The following is a 19,220-nucleotide window of genomic DNA, read 5'->3' as shown; positions in this document are numbered from 1 at the left end:
CCACCTCACCAACAAAACAAGTACACAATATAATACACATATTTCTTTTTAAAAAAAGAAGATGGGGTGAACTTTATTCATGATATGTTTTCCTTGCACAGGTAAGATTCAAGCAGGTTCACTGGGTTTTCTCGATATACTATCAAACTAAAATGATTCATTCCAACTGCTACAACTCTTCTAAAGATTACACAGCAGAAGAAACATACAAGCAGAAATGCAGTAGAAATGGTTTATTCCATTTGCTGTTGCTGCACTACTTGCTAGAGGAATGACTGATTGGAGATTTAGAAGCAAATGAGGGGAGTAATTTTCCATGAATGAGTATGAAAGTGGAGCTGGAGCAAGCATAAGTCTGAAGTTCGGTGTTTGTGTATTTAACTCTCATATTAATATTTTTGAGACAAAAATGCATTTATGGATATCTGTATTTAAGGCAGTAATAGATTGAAGGTAAATCAAGAACTGCTAAGTGATCTCTTCGTAGGGGCAACAGACATTTCTACCTTTCAGTTCTTAATGGTGATAACAATGATGAAATTTGGCTGTTAAAATGAAGGTAAGTGAATGGCGCTTTGTATGCTGAATTTGTACAGGTGTGTTTTGCCACCTATTTTTCATCTAACTCTTATTTTGCACCTTACAAATTAAATGTCAAAGAGAATTTTGCAGGTTTCAAGGTCTTTATTAACATCCATAATATCAGGATCTTAATCTTCATCACTGGATCAGTGGTGGGATTCAAATTTTTTTTACGACCGGTTCTGTGAGCGCGGCTTGGTGGGTGTGGCAGGGGAGGGATACTGTAAAATCTCCAATCAGGTGATATTTGCGGGTTCTCCGAACTACTCAAAATTTCCACTTCCAGTTCTCCAGAACTGGTCAGAACCTGCTGAATACCACCTCTGCTTTGGATCCTTAAGTAAATGTATTTTTCCCATTAGCACTACTTAATTCTGTTAAGAGATTTTCTGGATTAGTTGGAACAATCGTTTAGTGCAAGGGTATCTAACCTTGGCAACTTTAACACTTGTGGACTTCAAATCCCAGGCTGGGGAATCCTGGGAATTGAAGTCCAAAGGTCTTAAAGTTGCCAAGGTTGGCTACTCCTGGTTTAGAGCCAACAGGAAATTAAATTTGCTTCTGTTCAGTGTAAATTCACATTTCTTTCTAATGTACTATTAAAATTTCTGTTACCTTTTGCCAGTCTGAAAAACTGATACTTTCTCAGGTCTTAGTCCAGGTATCATTTTAAGTTTTAAAGACAAATGGTGTAGCACAGAGGGTGGGGGAAAAACACCTTTAACTGAAATAGTAACTACAAATAGGGCTATTTATACAAAAGAACTATTGGACATATATTAGCTCATCTCGGTGAACAGACATGATTCTACCTGATCCCATTATCTAGGGATCAAAACAATGGTATCCATGTAGTTACATTGGTCTGTAGCATCTAATATTATTTTGTTTGGGAGTGGGATAGTGCAATCCATTTAATAATGAAAGACAATCCTGGTCATATTTAGCTTCCTTTCTTTTATTCTCCAGAGTTTTTGATAAATAAATTGATTAGGGGTCATCAAGTCAGTGTTGGTTCTTAGCAATGGCTTAGATAGATTTTTCTCCATGGTGATCTGTCCCTAATCTAGTCTTTTATGTCTTTAAATAGTCTACCCATTGTTTCTGTAATTGAATTGCTGGTCATCCACTTCTCTTTCTTTTCAATTTCTGTAGCATTAGATCCTTCTCTAAAGAGGTTGCTCTTCATATGATGTGTCCAACGTAGAATAATTTGAGCCTGGTCATTTGTACTTTGAGTCAGATCTCAAATTTGTTTGATGATCAATGCTTGCTTATTTTCCCTCTAATTTTTCTCCATCCTGAACATGGTAAGTAGCCACATTTGGAATTACCTGGATAGGTCTAAAACAACAGTTCCTCTAACTTCTAACAAAGCCATGTAACTCCTCACCAAGTCATTTTTTTTAAATAGGACAAGAGGGTTGAAGCTGCTTTTAAACATGTACTGGGTTTCAAGGCTGTTTGACTCCAAAAAGATTCTGGGAAACTTGCAGTTTTAAAAATAATATTTATCTTTTTTTTTAAAGGAACTTTTGCCACCCAAACAAAAACCCTGAAGGATGGGTGGATGGGCAGATGAATGGCTCTTAGAAGGAATGCTATTTCCATATGTCAGGCAGGACTCCTGCGTCCCATAAAATGATATTGTTTTATTGAAAATATCCAGGATATGCCAATCTAGATCTTATTGAATAGGGAAAAATTATAGCATATGGGTAGTCTGGCAAACATCCAGACCTGTAAACTATAAGCGGCTTTGTATATGACAATCAGCACCTTAGATTGGCCCCAGAAGCCAATCAACACTAACTTCAATTCATGGAATAGAGAACTCACATGAAAGTATCAAAGGGTACCTACAACTACTCATGCTGCCACATTTTGGACTAGCTACAGCTTCCAAGTGATGTTAAAGAACATGTCAGCAATCCAAATGAGAGGTGACACCTAAATGATGGTGGATTTGTGTGAAAGCCACACACACACACACACACACCTGCATGCTTCAACTCAAGCAAATTATGATAATGTTCTTCTTCCTATAAACGATGCAGTTCACTCTGCATCGATGCAGAAAACTCAGGTCAAATTAGACTTTAACTTTATGGATGTTATTAATCACAGATGGGCTTTTAAAGTTTTGATCTGCCTCACAGCATACCTCTCCCCGCCTCCTAACCATTATTCAAGTGCTCACTGGTCGCATGAAAAAAATTGCTTAGGATAATAATAATGATAATGATAATGATGTTATTGTTGTTGTTTGTTGTTATTATTATTGAAACAAACAAACAAATAAATAAATAAATTGTGTGTTATTCCAATTGTAATTGGAGCCCTTGGAGCAGTACCCAAAGGGCTACCTCGCTATTTTGAAATTCTGAATTGTGGCTTCTTTTCTTTTCTTTTCTTTTCTTTTCTTTTCTTTTCTTTTCTTTTCTTTTCTTTTCTTTTCTTTTCCTTTTGGCAGCACCCCACCACCCATTTTGGGGGGGGCATTTTCCTGAGGTGCAGGAAGGCAAAAAATGGAGCGGTTGTGTGTGTGCTGTGTCCCCCTCCATTTTTTGCCTTCCTGGGCTTCAGGGAAGCTTCTTGGGCAAAGCAGTAAGACAATGAGGGAAATCCTGGCACAGCTGATCATAGGAATAGCTGATGGTTGGGAGGGGGAAAAAAAGAAATAGCTTAATACCTTAAAACTGGGCAGGGAAGAACCCAGTCAGCGATGTCGGGCATGCGCGTGATGTTGTACATGTGCAATAAGGACTGACTGCGTGGGGAGGGGAGGGGTGGGAGCAGAGGGATGAGGCCAGCCAGGGACACGATTTGCCAGTTCTCCGAACTGCGCAGAATAATAACAACCGGTTCTATAGAACTGGTCTGAATTGGTAGAATCCCACCCCTGGGTAGGGTATAATTTACAGAAATCCATACCGGATTGTTAATTGCCTAGGTCAACAAGAGCTGAGCTAAGTTTTGGAGTTCCTGAACAATTGGTAACAAATGTGTTACAGGACTCAGGGCCATTAACGGAGCAACCGGGATCAGCAGCTGCAGAACCTCTGGAAGAAAAGTTGCCAACAGTATCTGTCACAAATATACAAAGATTGAAAACAAAGAAATAATAACCAATAGTGATAAGTGGCTTGAGTACAATCCCAAATCAAGTGGAGATCACCATTTTAACTCCAACAGCATTAACACAATTACTGTCAGGCAATCACGAAATTCACCTTTCCTTGGACTAGTTTATATCCTGCACAAATACCTTGAACATCACCAAACAACAGGATCTGCTTTTCCCAGGTCCTTGGGAAGACCTCAATAGGTAGATAAAAATGCCAAATTCAGCCCAAACATCTGGCTATGTGATGAACCATAACAATAATGTGTTGGGGAAAAAAATTGGTCATCCACTTAATGAAAGACAAACTTAGTCACAGTTTGGTTTCCTTTCTTTTTTTCTTCAGCTTTTTAAATAAACAGATTGATGTAATTTTCGTGCCACTCTGTTAACTTTGTTAACAACATAGGAAACAGTGATTGGCTTTTCCTAATTGCTTTTCCTAATTCAATGTTACCAATTCATCTGGGATGGAAATTAATGTTTATGCTGCTATTTTATGATAAATTAACTGAAAGTCTTACTGAACTCTAGGAATTGTAGCCAGGATGAGGGTTGTTGGCCTTCCAGTCATGTTTGGCAATATATAACTATATATCCAGCAAGGTTTGGCAACAAGACCGATACTTATATAAAACAGTACTGTTACAAATTAGGTGAGACTTATGGTACTGTCACTTATGGTACAGGTAGCCTTCATTCACCAAAACTTGTTCAGTGACTGTTTAAACGTATGGCTGTTCCTCATAGTTATGCATGACCCAGCATCCCTGTGGTCATGTGATTGTGATTTAGTTGTTTGGCAACTGGCTTGCAATTATGATGGTTGCAGCATCCCATGGTCAGGTGATTGCCATTTGCAACTTTCCCTGCCAGCTTCTGCCAATGAAAGTCAATGGGGAAGCCTGCAGGAAATCTCAAATGTCAAACATATGATTATAGGATGCTGCAATTACAAGAGTCACCTAACTGCAGCAACTGAGACCACCAGAACTGCTGTCATGTGACATCACAACTTATGACCACATCTCCTACTGATGGACTTCCCAGGCCCAATCGCCATCATTAAACGAGGACTACCTGTACACACAAAGGCTTGATTCCAATTTAAATTACTCTAGTTTTCTGAATAATACAGTTGTTGTAGTATGTTCTCTAGTTGATTTATTAAGAAATGGAAATGATGATGATAGGGATGATGATTTTTTTTTGAATTAGTCTGCTACCAGGCTGGCATCGGGTATGAATATATGTAACAAAAACTGTTTCTAGCCCATCATGTAGTTCTCTAATCTTTGCTCCATATAGAAAACAACAGATTCCTTAATTCAGGAAGCTAAAAAGTTTGATTGTTGGAGAGAAAAAAAGCTGCCAGAGAAACTAATTTGGCTAATTCACTTCCATCTCAGTAGCTATTCCTTCCTGCATTGTGAGAGAATTAAGCTCCAGTTCTTGACTAATGCACAACAGAAATGGCCTACCCTGGTCTAGGACCCTGGAGCTCAATGAAAATGTTGGTTAATGAGCATTCAGATAACTGAGCATGTCATTTACAGGGTGCTGAAATTTATTGTGCAAATATGCTGAATGGCATTATGTGAAGTTAGATGAACAACACTTATTTAAAAAGCAGTTGGTAGTATGAAATTTTTTATTGCGTGTGTGTGTAAGCTTCAAGTCCTGGGACAGCAAATCCAATGGCCAAGTCCAACACTGCATTAAAAATGAATATACTAAAATAATAAAATTACATTTGGATCACAAACAAAAGTGATGTTAAGGGCCTGTCTTGATTATATTTTCTGCTGAACATACTAGCATCCTTACAAACACAAAAGGAGAAAGCAGTGAGAAGGAAAGTGAGAAAAAGAAAAGCCAATTTCCAGCTTTTGTGGTTAATAGACCTCCTCATGATCAATTATCCCTGAATGCAGAGAATTCACAGAGGGATTTCCAGGAATAGAATGATACTACTTCCCTTCTTCCTTGATTGGTTACTTTTAGTGATGGACAAGGGAGAAAACCCAATTAAACTTGTTTTCAGCCCAAGTTTAATTGGCTTTTCTGCTGAAGAAGCTCTGTTTTCTCTTCCCAGGCACTCTAATGGAACAATTTGCCCCCATTTTCTTAAAAAACAAAACAAAACCAAAAACCAACAACCAAGTTTTGAGAGATTTGGCAAAATTTCTGTTTAAACAATTCTGTCCTGATTTTTTGACCTAGAATTTGCATCCTGTGTGCTGAACAATACTTCTTTTCCCCAAGTTTCATAGCAAAATCACAAGTAAGTGGAGCAAATGGACTCTATGTCTCCCCTGCCAAGTATTTGGATTAATATCTATTTGGGCATTATTAACCAAGTCGCAAAACACCCTGCCTAAAGCAAAGCCTAAGGAGATTTTGTTGCTAGGATGAATGCTTAAAGACATGTTGCTGCATAATTGAGACACCATCACTCCCTGTAAGGTATTAGCTGAAGGAGGTTGGTTCATCCTGCTAAATGACAAAATTGGATCTATATCCCAATTGGTCTTCTCCTTCTTCTAAAGGAACATATATCAAAATGGTCATCTTGCCCTCTTTCTTAACAATAGACATGAAATGTGACAAATGCTTCTGTTTCCTTAAAAAATGTTACCTTTGAAGATGCCACTTCTTTGCCAAGATGCACAGATGAAATCAAAGTATATTGCAGATCTAAAATCTATCTATCTATCTATCTATCTATCTATCTATCTATCTATCTATCTGTCATCTATCACCTTGTATATCATCCGACTTGCCATTTGTCTTTAGTTTGTCTAGAGAAATTTGGCTGGCTTGTAGAATTTTTGTTGGCCACTAGATGGCAGCAGATCCAGATGTCAGAGATTATGAAAACTTTTAAAATTGGTATGTAGGAAACTCCTATTCCGCTGAACAGGGTAGATAAGTAAAAAAAAAGTAGCTCAGCCCCTTTCCCGTTTACATAAAAGGTATCCTAGACAATCGAGATACATAAAGACAACTAAACAAGGCTGTTGACAGGCATGTTGTGAAGCAATCTTTATAATTTCCTTTTCAACAGTAGACTTCTATTCTGACATTTACATGAGGCCAAAAGCCCAAAAGCCTACTATCTTGTTAAATTAACAAGCATTTTTTTAAAGCTAGCATCTGTACTAAGCTGCCATTTTTTTTTACAGGTTTGAAACATTTGGAAACATCTTGAATCTTTTAAAGCTCAATAAAAGTACTTTTTAATTTTTTTTAAATTTGTTTGTTATGCTGTCTTTATCTTTGCAAACTGGGGTAAAGGTATTTGAATAAGAGCTTAGACCAGGGTTCTCAATATCCATCACCACCAATCCAAGGGGTTGATGACAGGGGTGGGATTCACATTTTTTAACAACCAGTTCTGTGGACATGGCTTAGTTGGTGGGCGTGGCTTGGTGGTCATGTTATTGGCTGGGCATGGCCAACTCAATATCAGTCACATTGAGGCACGCATCTCCTCACCTGGCCTCTCATGACTGTGGGGATGCTGCAACAGTCATAAGTGTGAAAAATGGTCATAAGTCACTTTTTTCAGTGCCACTATAACTTTGAATGGTCACTCCACACAAGCAAAGTACCAGCAATGGAGGGGAAAAAACTCCAGAGATGTTCCTGAGACAGGAAGTCTAGTCCTGCCAAGAATGTAATAAGGGTTAATGGAGAGGCAGTTTCTGTAAGCAACACCAGAATGTTTTCTTCCTGCCTTCCTTACAGGATTAGGCCAGTAATTTCTTCTAACAACTGGTTCTCTGAACTGCTTATAATGTTAACAACCGGTTCTAGCGAATAGGTGCGAACTGGTAGAATCCCAACCCTGGTTGATGAGCTGAACAGTTTGGGGCAGGGGTGGGATTCAAATTTCTTAACAACCAGTTCTGTGGGTGTGGCCTAATTTGTGGGTGTGGCTTGGTGGTCATGTGACTGGGTAGGCATGGCTTGCTGACTGGGCATGGCTTGGTGGTCAGGTGACCGGGTGGGCATGGCTTGTATGTAAATATTTATAATATTTATGTAAATATTGATTTTCTATTAAAAAAGAGCAACTTTTACCCAAAAGCAGGCAAAGCAGGCAGGCAGATTGGGTTGTTCACAGAATCGCAGATTCACTTAGAGATCTACTTATCTGCAATTGGCTATCTGAGTCTGTCACATAAAACTTGTTAGCAAGCAAACTCACAAAATTAACTCACGGCACACCATGTATGTAAATATTGAATTTTTTTTTTTTAAAAGAAACTTTTACCCCAAAGCAGGCAAAGCAGGCAGGCAGATTGAGTTGCTCACAGAATCACAGATTAACTTAGAAATCTATCTATCTGCAATCGGCAATCTGAGTCTGCACTAAAAAGCTTCAGTCCTAAGGAAGGTTCAGCTCTGCTTTCAGATTAGCTAGAAAGCAGGAAATCCAAGGATTTCCTGCTTTCTAGCTAATCTAAATCTCTTGGCAGAGCAGAACAGCTAATGGTTGGGGGGTGGGGGGGGAGGAAAAATAGCAATTTACCAAACCAAGCAAGTTGGATGGCTCTCATGCCAGGTAAGGACTGAGTGGGCGGGGAGGGGCGGGACCAGCCAGTGGAGCAATTTGCGGATTCTCCAAACTGGGAACAATCATGTGTGCAGCGTTTGCAAGAAATCATCAGCTGTGCTGCCTAGTCATCTGACAAGCGCTGCGTTCCTGTGTGCAGTGTTTGAAAATCCTCTGTTTCCTGCTTTTTCAACCTCAGCTGTGCTGTGCAAAACAGCTGCAGGGGAAAAAATAGGGAATAAAGGGCAGCCTAGTTCCCGGGCAGGCAGGTGGGCCAAACGCCGAACCGGTTCGGTGTCAGCTGCTCCTCACAACTACAGGTTCTATAGAACCAGGCCAAAGCGGTAACATCCTACCCCTGGTTTGGGGACTCCTGACTTAGGCTCTGTGATAAAAAACGGGATCTAACTTAAACAGAATTACAGAATTGGAAGGGACCTTGGAGGTCTTCTACTCCAACTCCCTGCTAAGCAGTAGACTCTATACCAGGGGTCCCCAAACTTGGCAACTTTAAGACTTGTGGACTTCAACTCCCAGAATTCCAATTCCAGTTGAAATCCACAAGTCTTAAAGTTGCCAAGTTTGGAGACCTCTGCTCTATACCATTTCAGACAAATGACTGTCCAATTTCTTCTTAAAAACCTCCTTTGATGGAGCACCCACAACTTCTGCCCACTGTTTAACTATTTTCACTGTCAGGAAATTTCTCTTTAACTTTAGGTTGGAGATCTCCTTGACAGGTTTCAGTCTGTTACTTGTTGTCTTGCCTTCAAGTGCTTCAGTATTTTAGCGGAGGCCTAGAAGTTACCAGGAATATGATTCTGCTAAAATTAGAAACACTGGAATAAGTCTTTTGGATTTCTACCATAGTTTAAATCCTGCCAGGATATATGTATGCCAAGGTCCAAAAGCAGTTTGGTGTACTCCTCTTCACAAAATACCTTTTGTGATCACTGACATAAAGTATGAATCTTCCCAAATCTGATGCCCTTCAGATATTATTGGTTTGGCATTCAATGAAAAGCTTACAAGATACAAATATAAAATCCAAAGGAACATTTTTCTCTGATATTTACTCATATCTGCCCCATCTCAACTGCCATATCAAATGAGTTCTCATTATTTTGTTTTCTCAGATGGGAAACAAAATTAAAGAAAATGTATGTTTAAATTACTTTGATTCTTCTCATAATTCGATGGATATTCAGAACAGACATTGGATGGGTCACCTTCTGTTAGGCTTGGAATCATGCCTGTTCTTGTAAACTATTTTTATCGAATAGCAGATGAAAGAAATGAAGCTGAAGAACAAGAAGACCAAAAATACCTGCTCAAGAAATAGCATCTAGAAACAAGAAAGATAAAGGAAACATTGGAAATAATAAAGCAGCAAATAGCTGCTATGGCCAAGAAAATCAGCAGATACAAAGCTAGCTCGAATTGCACACTATAGGCAGAACTTCCAATTTCAATCAAATCAGAAACATTTCTACCAATCCATCAATGGAGAGAACCAGTCAACACCTGTTAAATAACAAACAGTGCAGTTCTGGGAACAGACATGAGGCAACCCAAAGAAATTCAACTAGAATGCAGCTTGGATAAAAAAGTTGGAGAAGGTAGAAGAAGAAGGTGAAATGAAAAAACTTGTAATAACTGCAGAAATGGTGGAGAAAAGGGCAAGGAAGATCAAGAACTGGTCAGTACCAGGTGAAGATGAAAAGCATGTTTTTTGGGTTGAAAGAGCCATGGTGGCGCAGTGGTTAGAATGCAGTATTGAAGGCTGTCTCTGGATCCCCATTGCCAGCAGTTCGATCCTGACTTGCTCAAAATTGACTCAGCCTTCCATCCTTCCAAGATTGGTAACACGAAGACCCAGATTGTTGGGGGAACTATGCTACTCTCTAAATAGAGAGGGCCATAAAGCACTGTGAAGTGATATATACGTCTAAGTGCCATTGCTAACTGTTTGGACTATTCCCACTTGTTTCCAAGCAGTTTAACAGCATACTGCAATGAGGTGATATTGAAGATTGTTTAACTTGTGGCAAAACCTAACCAATAATGAAAGAGCCAATAAAATGGACAGCATAAAGCAGCTATAGCGAATTACCTGGAATACTGCTTGAACATCATCAGCATTGACAAAATCACCATTAGTCAATTGCAAAAAGAAACTTGGAACAGCATGCATTTTGTGAAGATACTTTGAAAATCATCAAACAACATGTACTTGTCCCAGGTCCTTGGGAGCAACTTGATAGTTGAATAAAATTGCCAAGTCCAGTTTAAACATCTGACTGACTGTGTGACAAACCATAATAACAATAATGATGTCTAGATCTAAATATAGAATACGCCAATACATTATGACATCCTAAATTATTGAGAAGGATTTGATATGAATGAAGGCCAGCTTAAATACTGGCAGCTGTAATTTCATATTTTTGTGATTATAATAATACTAATATTCAAGAAAGAGATAAGGTAGAGACGCTAATTACAGACTCCTCAACTTTCTGAACATCGTTAAGAACACTACATGCATTTGATCCAAAAACTGCTAGACTGGATGAAATCTGAATGCATAATTGGAAAAGAACAAGCAGATTGCTCCAGGGTAAATCATGTTTTCACATGGTATCATCTAACAGAGAAGCACATCCAAAAACATCTTTGCTTTATGTGTCATTTCTTGAGTTCAGTGTTGTTTGCTTCATCTCCTATCTCTCGTTGTCTAATGGAGAAACTCAAAAATATGAATAGTGATCAGTGTTTATTTTTCTTTAATTTGGAAAATGTTTTTTGAAACTTCCCTTAAAGTGAAGTTTGGCCTTATGGGTTGCTTACCAGAGCTGTACATATAAAGAAATGAATTCAACAAGGCTGTATTTAGGCTCCTATTTCATATCAGCTTGATGGCAAGTTCATTAAATAATCCCGACTTTCATGCCCCTAACATTTTGAATTGCTCTATTTCTCTGTGCAAATTACAAGTCATTTTATGTATACCAATTGGATTCAAAAAAGTTTGTGATATCTATTTGTGATATCAAAAAGTTGGTGATATCTAAAATAAATTGGGGAAGTTGGTCATAAATTACCAAAAACCTAAAGTGCTCATATCTGTAAAAAAAAAAAGATGTTGATTATAGTTGGACACCAAATCAAACAGATGCTGGCCATCCCCACCAGGTAAACCAGATGAATAAAACAACCCCACGAGTTAAAATTTTGAGATTGGTTACTATAATAGAATCTTGTTAAGTCTGGTTGGGCTGTGCTTCCTTCCCCTTTTTTTGAATGTCCAACAAGAATATGTTATTCAGATACAAGTTTTAAAGTCCTGAATGGTTATCAAGCAGTTCTATGATGCCAAAAGGTGGATTAATTTATTTATTAAATAAATTAATATATTACCTGATTCATAGCACTCTCAGCCTTAAATGCTTTTGATCCTTGCTCAAACCTTGTATGGAACCCAGATTGTCATTCATTCATTCATTCAAAATTTGTATAGCTGCCAACTCAACTTTGGGAGCCTACAATGCTAAAACAATTTAAACATTTTTTTAAAAAAAATCATTAAAACAATAAAAACACCCACAAAATAAGCAAGTATACCCAGTACTGAAAATGGAATTGTACAAACTCTTAAGATTCATAGTTGCAGCTTCTAAGGGAACTCTACTCAAGCTCAAGTTTGGGATGCCGAAAACAGAGATAAGGACTTAGAAGTAAGTCATGACATACAGGCTGAAGACCAAAGGGTCCCTAGGAAACTTCTGACAGATGTCCTTCTCCATGGTTATCAGCATGGAACAAAAAAAAAATTAGTTCTGAGCAATATATAGAATCTTTCCTGTTCTCTGGTTATGACCAGATAAAAAGACAATGCCTCATAGGCTGAATGGCCGTAAACATCCTGTTGAAATTGGCATCCTTCCTCAGAGTAGCAGAACACCTGGGAACCTCCTACTGGATAAGTTTCTTCGTACCTTTCTATAGTCTGAGAAAAGAGTAAAGAATGATGGATTCATATCAGTGTTTCTACTGGCTGAAGTCTGTTGCACATGCGATTCTGGAGAAATTGAAACCATCCAATGGGTTGTTTTACCTCAATTTTTATAAGGGCCCTTGCAAGGATTAAAGATCATCTGCCTTATAATGTTTTTGGGGAGGGACAGATGAATATTACGTCGATCTTTCAGACTCCAATCATGTTACCACTAAGATTATAGTCACATTTTGTATGACTGAAGTGAAAGCAAACAATTGACACAAAAGTGTGCAATTCTGTAGTAGTGCATATATTTTACTCCTTTTACTTTGTTTTATTATTTTGTTGGTACCTGATCTTTGAAACTAATAAAGGTTTACTATTTGCTTCAATTGCCTACACCGGCTTTTGGGAGTCTAGAGTGGTTGTCTGTCATAAAAGGATTATCCCATCGTCACTGCTCTTTTGGTTTTAACAACACTGTAATCTTTAGTTTTTCCATATGTTTTTAATTTCTGTACTACAAGTGATTTAACAAAAGTACATAATCTGAAATAGGAGCACTATGTAACTACCAATTGATACAGGTGAAGATTCAAGGGGGGAAAAAAATCAGCAAAATATTCCAGTACAAAGTGATTGTCAACTGGGAGTCATTGATTAATATCAAAATGGGATCTGTAATGAAAACATTAGAAAAATCTCATAAATTTGCAATTGGGTGGTATTTGCATTCAAATATTGCACATGTAAAATCTGTAAAGGGATTATGTTTAATGGTTTCTAGTTAATTTCTAAAGTTTAGCAAATTATGGTTGGTAAACCAACTAATATGGATTAGATAATTTGCAAGCACCAAAGGACCTGAAGGCAGGACAAAAAGCAATGGATGGAGAGAAGCAACCTAGAAGAACTAAGGAGAACATTCCTGATACTTAGAACAATCAATCAGTGAAACAATTTGCCTCCAGTAGTTGTGGATGCTTTTTAAGAGACTGGACAACCATTTGTCTGAAATGATATAGGGTTTCCTGCCTGAGAAGGGGTTGGACTAGAAGACCTCCAAGGTCTCTTCCAATTCTGTTGTTCTGTTAAGTATGTAATTGCATATTTAACAATTTGTAGAAATGAAGGCATGAATCAATATATTTTAGTCAATTAAAATAGCTGTCAGCTTATACTCTGGCTGCTTTATCTTGGGATAAAGAGAGTATATGTTATATCTCACTTCCAATTATTCCTAGAAGAATTTGCTTTTCTGTTGTTTGTTAACCCTTTAAGTTCTGTTCTGCTTATCATCAGCTGATTGAGTGGTCAAAGTGCAGTACTGCAGGCTATTTCTGCTGATTGCCAGCTGACTGCGACTTGGCAGTTCAAATCTCACCAGGCTCAAGGTTTACTCGGCCTTCTATTCTTCTGAGGTGGGTAAAATGAGAACCCAGATTCCTGGGGACAATATGCTGTCTCTCTAAACCATTTAGAGAGGGCTGTAAAACACTGAAGAGATATATAAGTCTAAGTGCTATTGCTATTGTAACTCTATTGAGTCTGGATCACTCCCCTGGTATAGGGTCAACCACAGTATATTCCTATTTCAGAAGAATAAAATTGTGAAACATTGTGCTTTATTGTCTCCAACCTTTCAAGGAAAGTATTATCAACAATACAGCTGTTGGACTGAATCTCTTAGTCAATCTAGTTCTAATGCTAGATCGTAAGCTAAGTTACTTTCCTTCTCATCTTTTCTAGTTCTGTGATATCACCTTAAGCATTTTTCTAGATTCTCTCAGCATTAATGTGGGAGACTCCATGGAAATCTAGATATGGCTAGATTCCATGAAAGAGAGCATACACCCCTGCCTTTCCTGCTACCAAAACAAAGGAATCAATTGAATTTTTATGTTGTGGGAATGAGACTCAGGACACCAGCATGATTCCTATCTGTTTTACTTCCGTATCGGACTGAGCACCGAAAAAACTGCGGCAGCCTTTGTTATAGTCGGGCTGCTCGTGGCTGTGGCCAGTGACAGATCTTCAAAATTCCCACTGCCATGGACTGACCAATTGCAGGTAAGTATGCTAATACATAACACTCCTCCCCACCTGGTCTGGTCCAACCAATCTGAGCCTCACCTACCGTACGTAATCATGTAGGTAGGCGGGGCTTTTACGAGTCCAATTGGACCTGCACAACTCAGTCATGGGTTGGCCTCTGGACTGTTTAGACAGATCTGTTGTTCCTTCCATCCATCTTCTTGGAAGCTCCTGGAAGGTTGAGTCAGCCATGCCAGTCCCACCAGGAATTTCCTGGCTGGTTAAGTCAGCCCATCCGCTCCCGCCAGGGACTGCTTTCCCACTATCCTTCTGGACCTGTTCCTGTCTCCCCAACCTGCCTTCTTCCCTGGCCTCAGTTACGTGTTTGCATTTCCTGACTGGGGTTAGTGTTAGTAGTGGCTGTTGCGCAATTGTCAGGGTTTGTTCTGTTATTTCTCTTGTTCGTGGAGGGTCTCCCCCTCCCTTTCTACTTGTGTTTTGTCTGTTTGCGGGGTCTCCCCCATCTTCTCTGGTTGTGCTTTGGTTGCTTCATGGGTCTCCCCCCTCATCCGTGGGTCTGTTTAGGTTTCCCTTCATGGCTCTAGCTCTGAACTGGTCTATGTGTCTCCTCCAGTTCCTCCCGTCCTCGGTGTCTACGTATAAATGGGGTCCGGTTATCTGGGTCACTTTTGCTGCTATCCACAATGGTTCCTCCATGAGGTTTTTTGCGTACACTGGGCCCCCTGTTTGAAATGTGTGGCAATTACTGGAGGAGTCTGCTGGTTTTTCTGGGCTATATGTGGGGTGTAGTCTGTCTAGGTGTGATCTTAGTTTCCTCCCCATTAGTAACTCTGCTGGACTTTTATTTGTTGTGGCACCAGGTGTCATGTGCTGAATGCTTAGTAGCTTATCTATCTTTTCTTGTGTGTCCCCAGGCCCCAGCTTTTGTAATGTTTCCTTTGTGTAACGTATCATGCGTTCTGCCCGTTCATCCTTGGCTGGGTGTCCCAGCGCTGTCAGTCCATGCCTTATCCCATGTTGTGCTAAAAACTCCTCAAATGTTGTTGGTGTGAATTCTGGCCTGTTGTCGGATACAATTAGATCTGGCAATCCATGTGTTGTAAAAAGTTTCCTGAGCTGTCTAATGACAGCTTCTGTTGTGGTGGAATGCATGCTGCTTACCTCTAGCCATTTGGAGTAAGCGTCTACAACTATTAAAAATGTATGTCCTTTGGTTGGGCCTGCAAAATCTATGTGTAGCCTTAAACATGGTCCCCTTGGTGTTTCCCATTCATGTTTTGGTGCTGTAGGGGGTGTTGGCCTAGATTCCTGGCAGCATTTACACGTTGCCACCCAGTCCCCTATTTCCTTATCCATCCCTGCCCACCATACATAACTTCTTGCCAGGGATTTCATTTTTACAATACCCGGGTGTCCCTCATGTAACAATTCAAGTATGCTTTTCCTTAAAACATCTGGTATGACCACCTGATCCACCCATAGTACGCACCCCTTTAGCATTGAGAGTTCTGTTTGTCTATTCTGGAATGGTTTGGCGATCTCGTCACTCTCAGTTTCTGGCCATCCTTTTCCTACCCAATTTAAAATCCACGCCAGGGTTTTGTCTCTTGCTATTTCCCTAGCAATGTCTGCTGCCGTCATGGGTAGGTTTTCTAATGTCTCTATTTGTAGTGTCGATGTGGTTGGTGCTGGATCATCTTCTATGTCAGATAGAGGGCAATGGCTAAGGGCGTCAGCATGATTTATGTCTTTTCCGAGTCGGTAAGTTAGTTTGTAGTTATAGGCAGCCAGGAATTCTGACCACCTTGTCATTCGTGGTAATAATATATTGGGTGTAGCTTTGTTTCCTACAATTATGCCCAGGAGTGGCTTGTGGTCTGTGATTCGTGTGAAGGTTCTCCCATAGATATATTCATGGAAACGTTTTATTCTGGTAACAGCAGCCAATGATTCCATTCTGTTTTACTTCTGTATAGGACTGAGCGCCGAAGAAACTGCGGCAGCCCTTGTTATAGTCGGACTGCTCGCGGCTGTGGCCAGTGACGGCTCTTCAAAATTCCCACCACCATGGACCAACCAATTGCAGGTAAGTATGCTAATACATAATAGAATATCACAGTGCAATACACTTTCTTCCTTGTCCTGCCTTCTTCTTGCATGCGGACAAAGCAACATATTTTCAGTTCCTAAATCACCATATTGTTTTTTCATATAACTGGGTAAATCCGTAACACAATATATGTCTCCCCATCCTGCCCTTCTACACAATCTAGCATGAGCCAGGCTCAACTTTATCAATTTTTAAAAATAAAATTACAGGAATTTCTAAATTTCTTCTTCCTGACTTTTCCCCAAAGCCCAATGTGTGGTTTCATTGGGTTTCTACTATAATCAATAGTTTGCATGCAGTAAATCTTAATTTGGGAATCTGGTCTGAGCTTGAGTTGTATTTTTGCAGCCCCTGTTCATCGCACAACACTGATGCGTTGTTGTAAGTATGCCATCTTTCCCATTGTTTATATTCAAGAGCTGAGGCTATCATGATTTATTTATGTTTTAATTAAAATTTGGTGAGTAGACCAGTGAATTTTTTTTTTTAGCATGCCATTTCTAATTTGTAGCCTCGAGGAAAAAAATCAATAACCTTTCTACCATTTATATTTTTATAGTTACCTCAGGCACTTACAATGCAGACCTGCCATTCACCTGCATTCTGACGTAGATGCTAGATGTACATTGGATATAAATCTTAATAGGGGTAAGGCAGCTGTATATTTCTGGGGCACTTATATTCAGTTTGAATAAAGAGAGCGATGTTACACTTCCATCCTCTTGTCAAGGTGCATGACTAAAATTAATACAGCAGGTAAATTGATGTACTTTAAGTTTTATAACACCTGACTGAATCCTTAACAGATGCTTAGAAGTTTAATAATTTAAACCCGCAGTTCCCTCACGCCCATGTTGACGATTGGTGTGCTGATTTGAAAATATAAAGCACAGGGTCCCTGGAAAAAAAGGCATAAGGCTGAGATCATATTGAAAATGAACTTGTATTTCCTGCAGGGCAGAGACATCAATTATAAGTACAAATGGGTGGTGTCAGTATATTTAACTGTGTGCACCATTAAGTAATTTCATTTCATTAAACTCCCTTCTTTAAAAAAAAAGAAATAAGAAAACAAGACTGAGAAATTTACACAAATGTTCTGAGATTTATACAGTTTGGTAGCAGAATGTAACCCAAAATATTTGCATGGCAAAAGTGTCTTGAAAATAAAGACCATGCTTTAATATTCTTGAGATCTGTTTCTGAAATTCTTTAAAAATAGAAAGCTTATCAAATTCAAATTCAGAATAGAGTTGGAAGGGACCTTGGAGGTCTTCTTGTCCAACCCCATGCTCAACCCGGAGATGCTATACCAGTGGTGGCTAACCTTTTTGGGCTCCTATGCCAAAAGTTGTGCACGTGCTCATGAACGTGTGCTCATGTGCCAGCACCCAGAAGGCAATGCACGCAGCCCCCCACGCTCCCTGCGCATGTGCACACAATCCCCACCACCACCGCCCCTTTATCTACACTGCGCCTCCCAGCTGATTTTCGGTCTTCCAGAGACTTGAGGACAACTTTTGCAGCCTCTGCAGGCCGAAAAATAGGCCCATTTTGGCATTTCCGGTATTACAGGAAGTGATGAAATGGGCCTATTTTTCAGCCTGCAAAGGCTGCAGAAGCTTTCCTCAAGCCTCTGGGCGGCCGAAAAAAGCCTCAAACAGGCCAAAAATCAGCTGTGAGGCACGCACATGCGCAGTGATATAAGTGATGTTTGCCTACTGTTTGCGTGCCGGCACAAATGGCTTTGTGTGCCACCTGTGGCATGTGTGCTGTTATGTTCGGAGAAGAAGGGAGGCCACACCAAAGCATTTCTCATAACACACTTTATTCTGGGAATAAAGGGGCTGTTGCGTCTGCAGCTAACAGCAGACCTGCCAGCGAACAGCAGCTGGCTCAACCTAGCAGTCGGCTTTTATAGCCGACTGTCGAAAGGAGCCAGCCAATGGGGAATTGCGGACCTGATGGGGAACTGGTGTCAGCCCCGAGGACATAACACCCCTTCCCCCCAGATACGAACATGAATAGTCTTTGAGGTATGAAGGCGGTTTGTGTTGCCGCTCTGACCGCCGTAGTTCGGGTGCAGGATCGGGTGGCCCAGAGTTCGGGACAGCGGGGGTTTGGTCCATTGGGAGCTGTCCAGTCACCCGATCTTGCTCGCCGGTCGCCGGCCGGGTTGTTGAATCGCTTCGGTCTCTAGGAGCTGTAGAGGAACTGTTGGGGACGGTTGCTGGTTCTGTAGGGGGGTCACAGTCAGCCGTCTGCTCCCTCGATTCGGTTGGTGGAGACAGGTCACTCTGAGTGTGCCAGCTGGGTGCCAGATGCGGTGTCTGGAATGTTGCCGCGGTCTCTGGGTCGGTGGTGGTGTGCCCGTTCTGCCGGCTCCTCAACTGATCCAGGTGTCTCCGCCAAATGCGCCCGTCTTCTAACTGGACGTGGTACGACCTGGGCCCCGTGATGGCCACGATCCTGCCAGGTACCCACAACGGGTCTCCCGCGTAATTCCTGGCGAAGACTTGCTCCTGTAAGACAAAACTTCTGACCCTACTGTTAGACCCAATGGGTGTGTCCGGGCAATAGTGAGGGTGCAGCCTGTCTAGTATTGTCCTTAAGCGTCTGCCCATCAGTAACTCTGCCGGAGACTTGTTTGTGACCGTGCAAGTGGTCGAGTGTTGACTTATAAGGAATCTAGAGAGTCTGGAGTGCCAATCATCTTGGGTGAACCTGGCGAGGGCCTCTTTGGTTGTTCTGACTGCTCTTTCAGCCAACCCATTGCTCGAGGGGTGAA

This window comes from Pseudonaja textilis, chromosome 3 (genome assembly GCF_049901715.1).
Source record: "Pseudonaja textilis isolate UNSWEBS1 chromosome 3, rPseTex1.2, whole genome shotgun sequence".
Classification (NCBI taxonomy): Eukaryota; Metazoa; Chordata; class Lepidosauria; order Squamata; family Elapidae; genus Pseudonaja; species Pseudonaja textilis.
The sequence above is the reverse complement of the archived record's forward strand: the minus strand, read 5'-3'. Positions refer to the sequence as shown.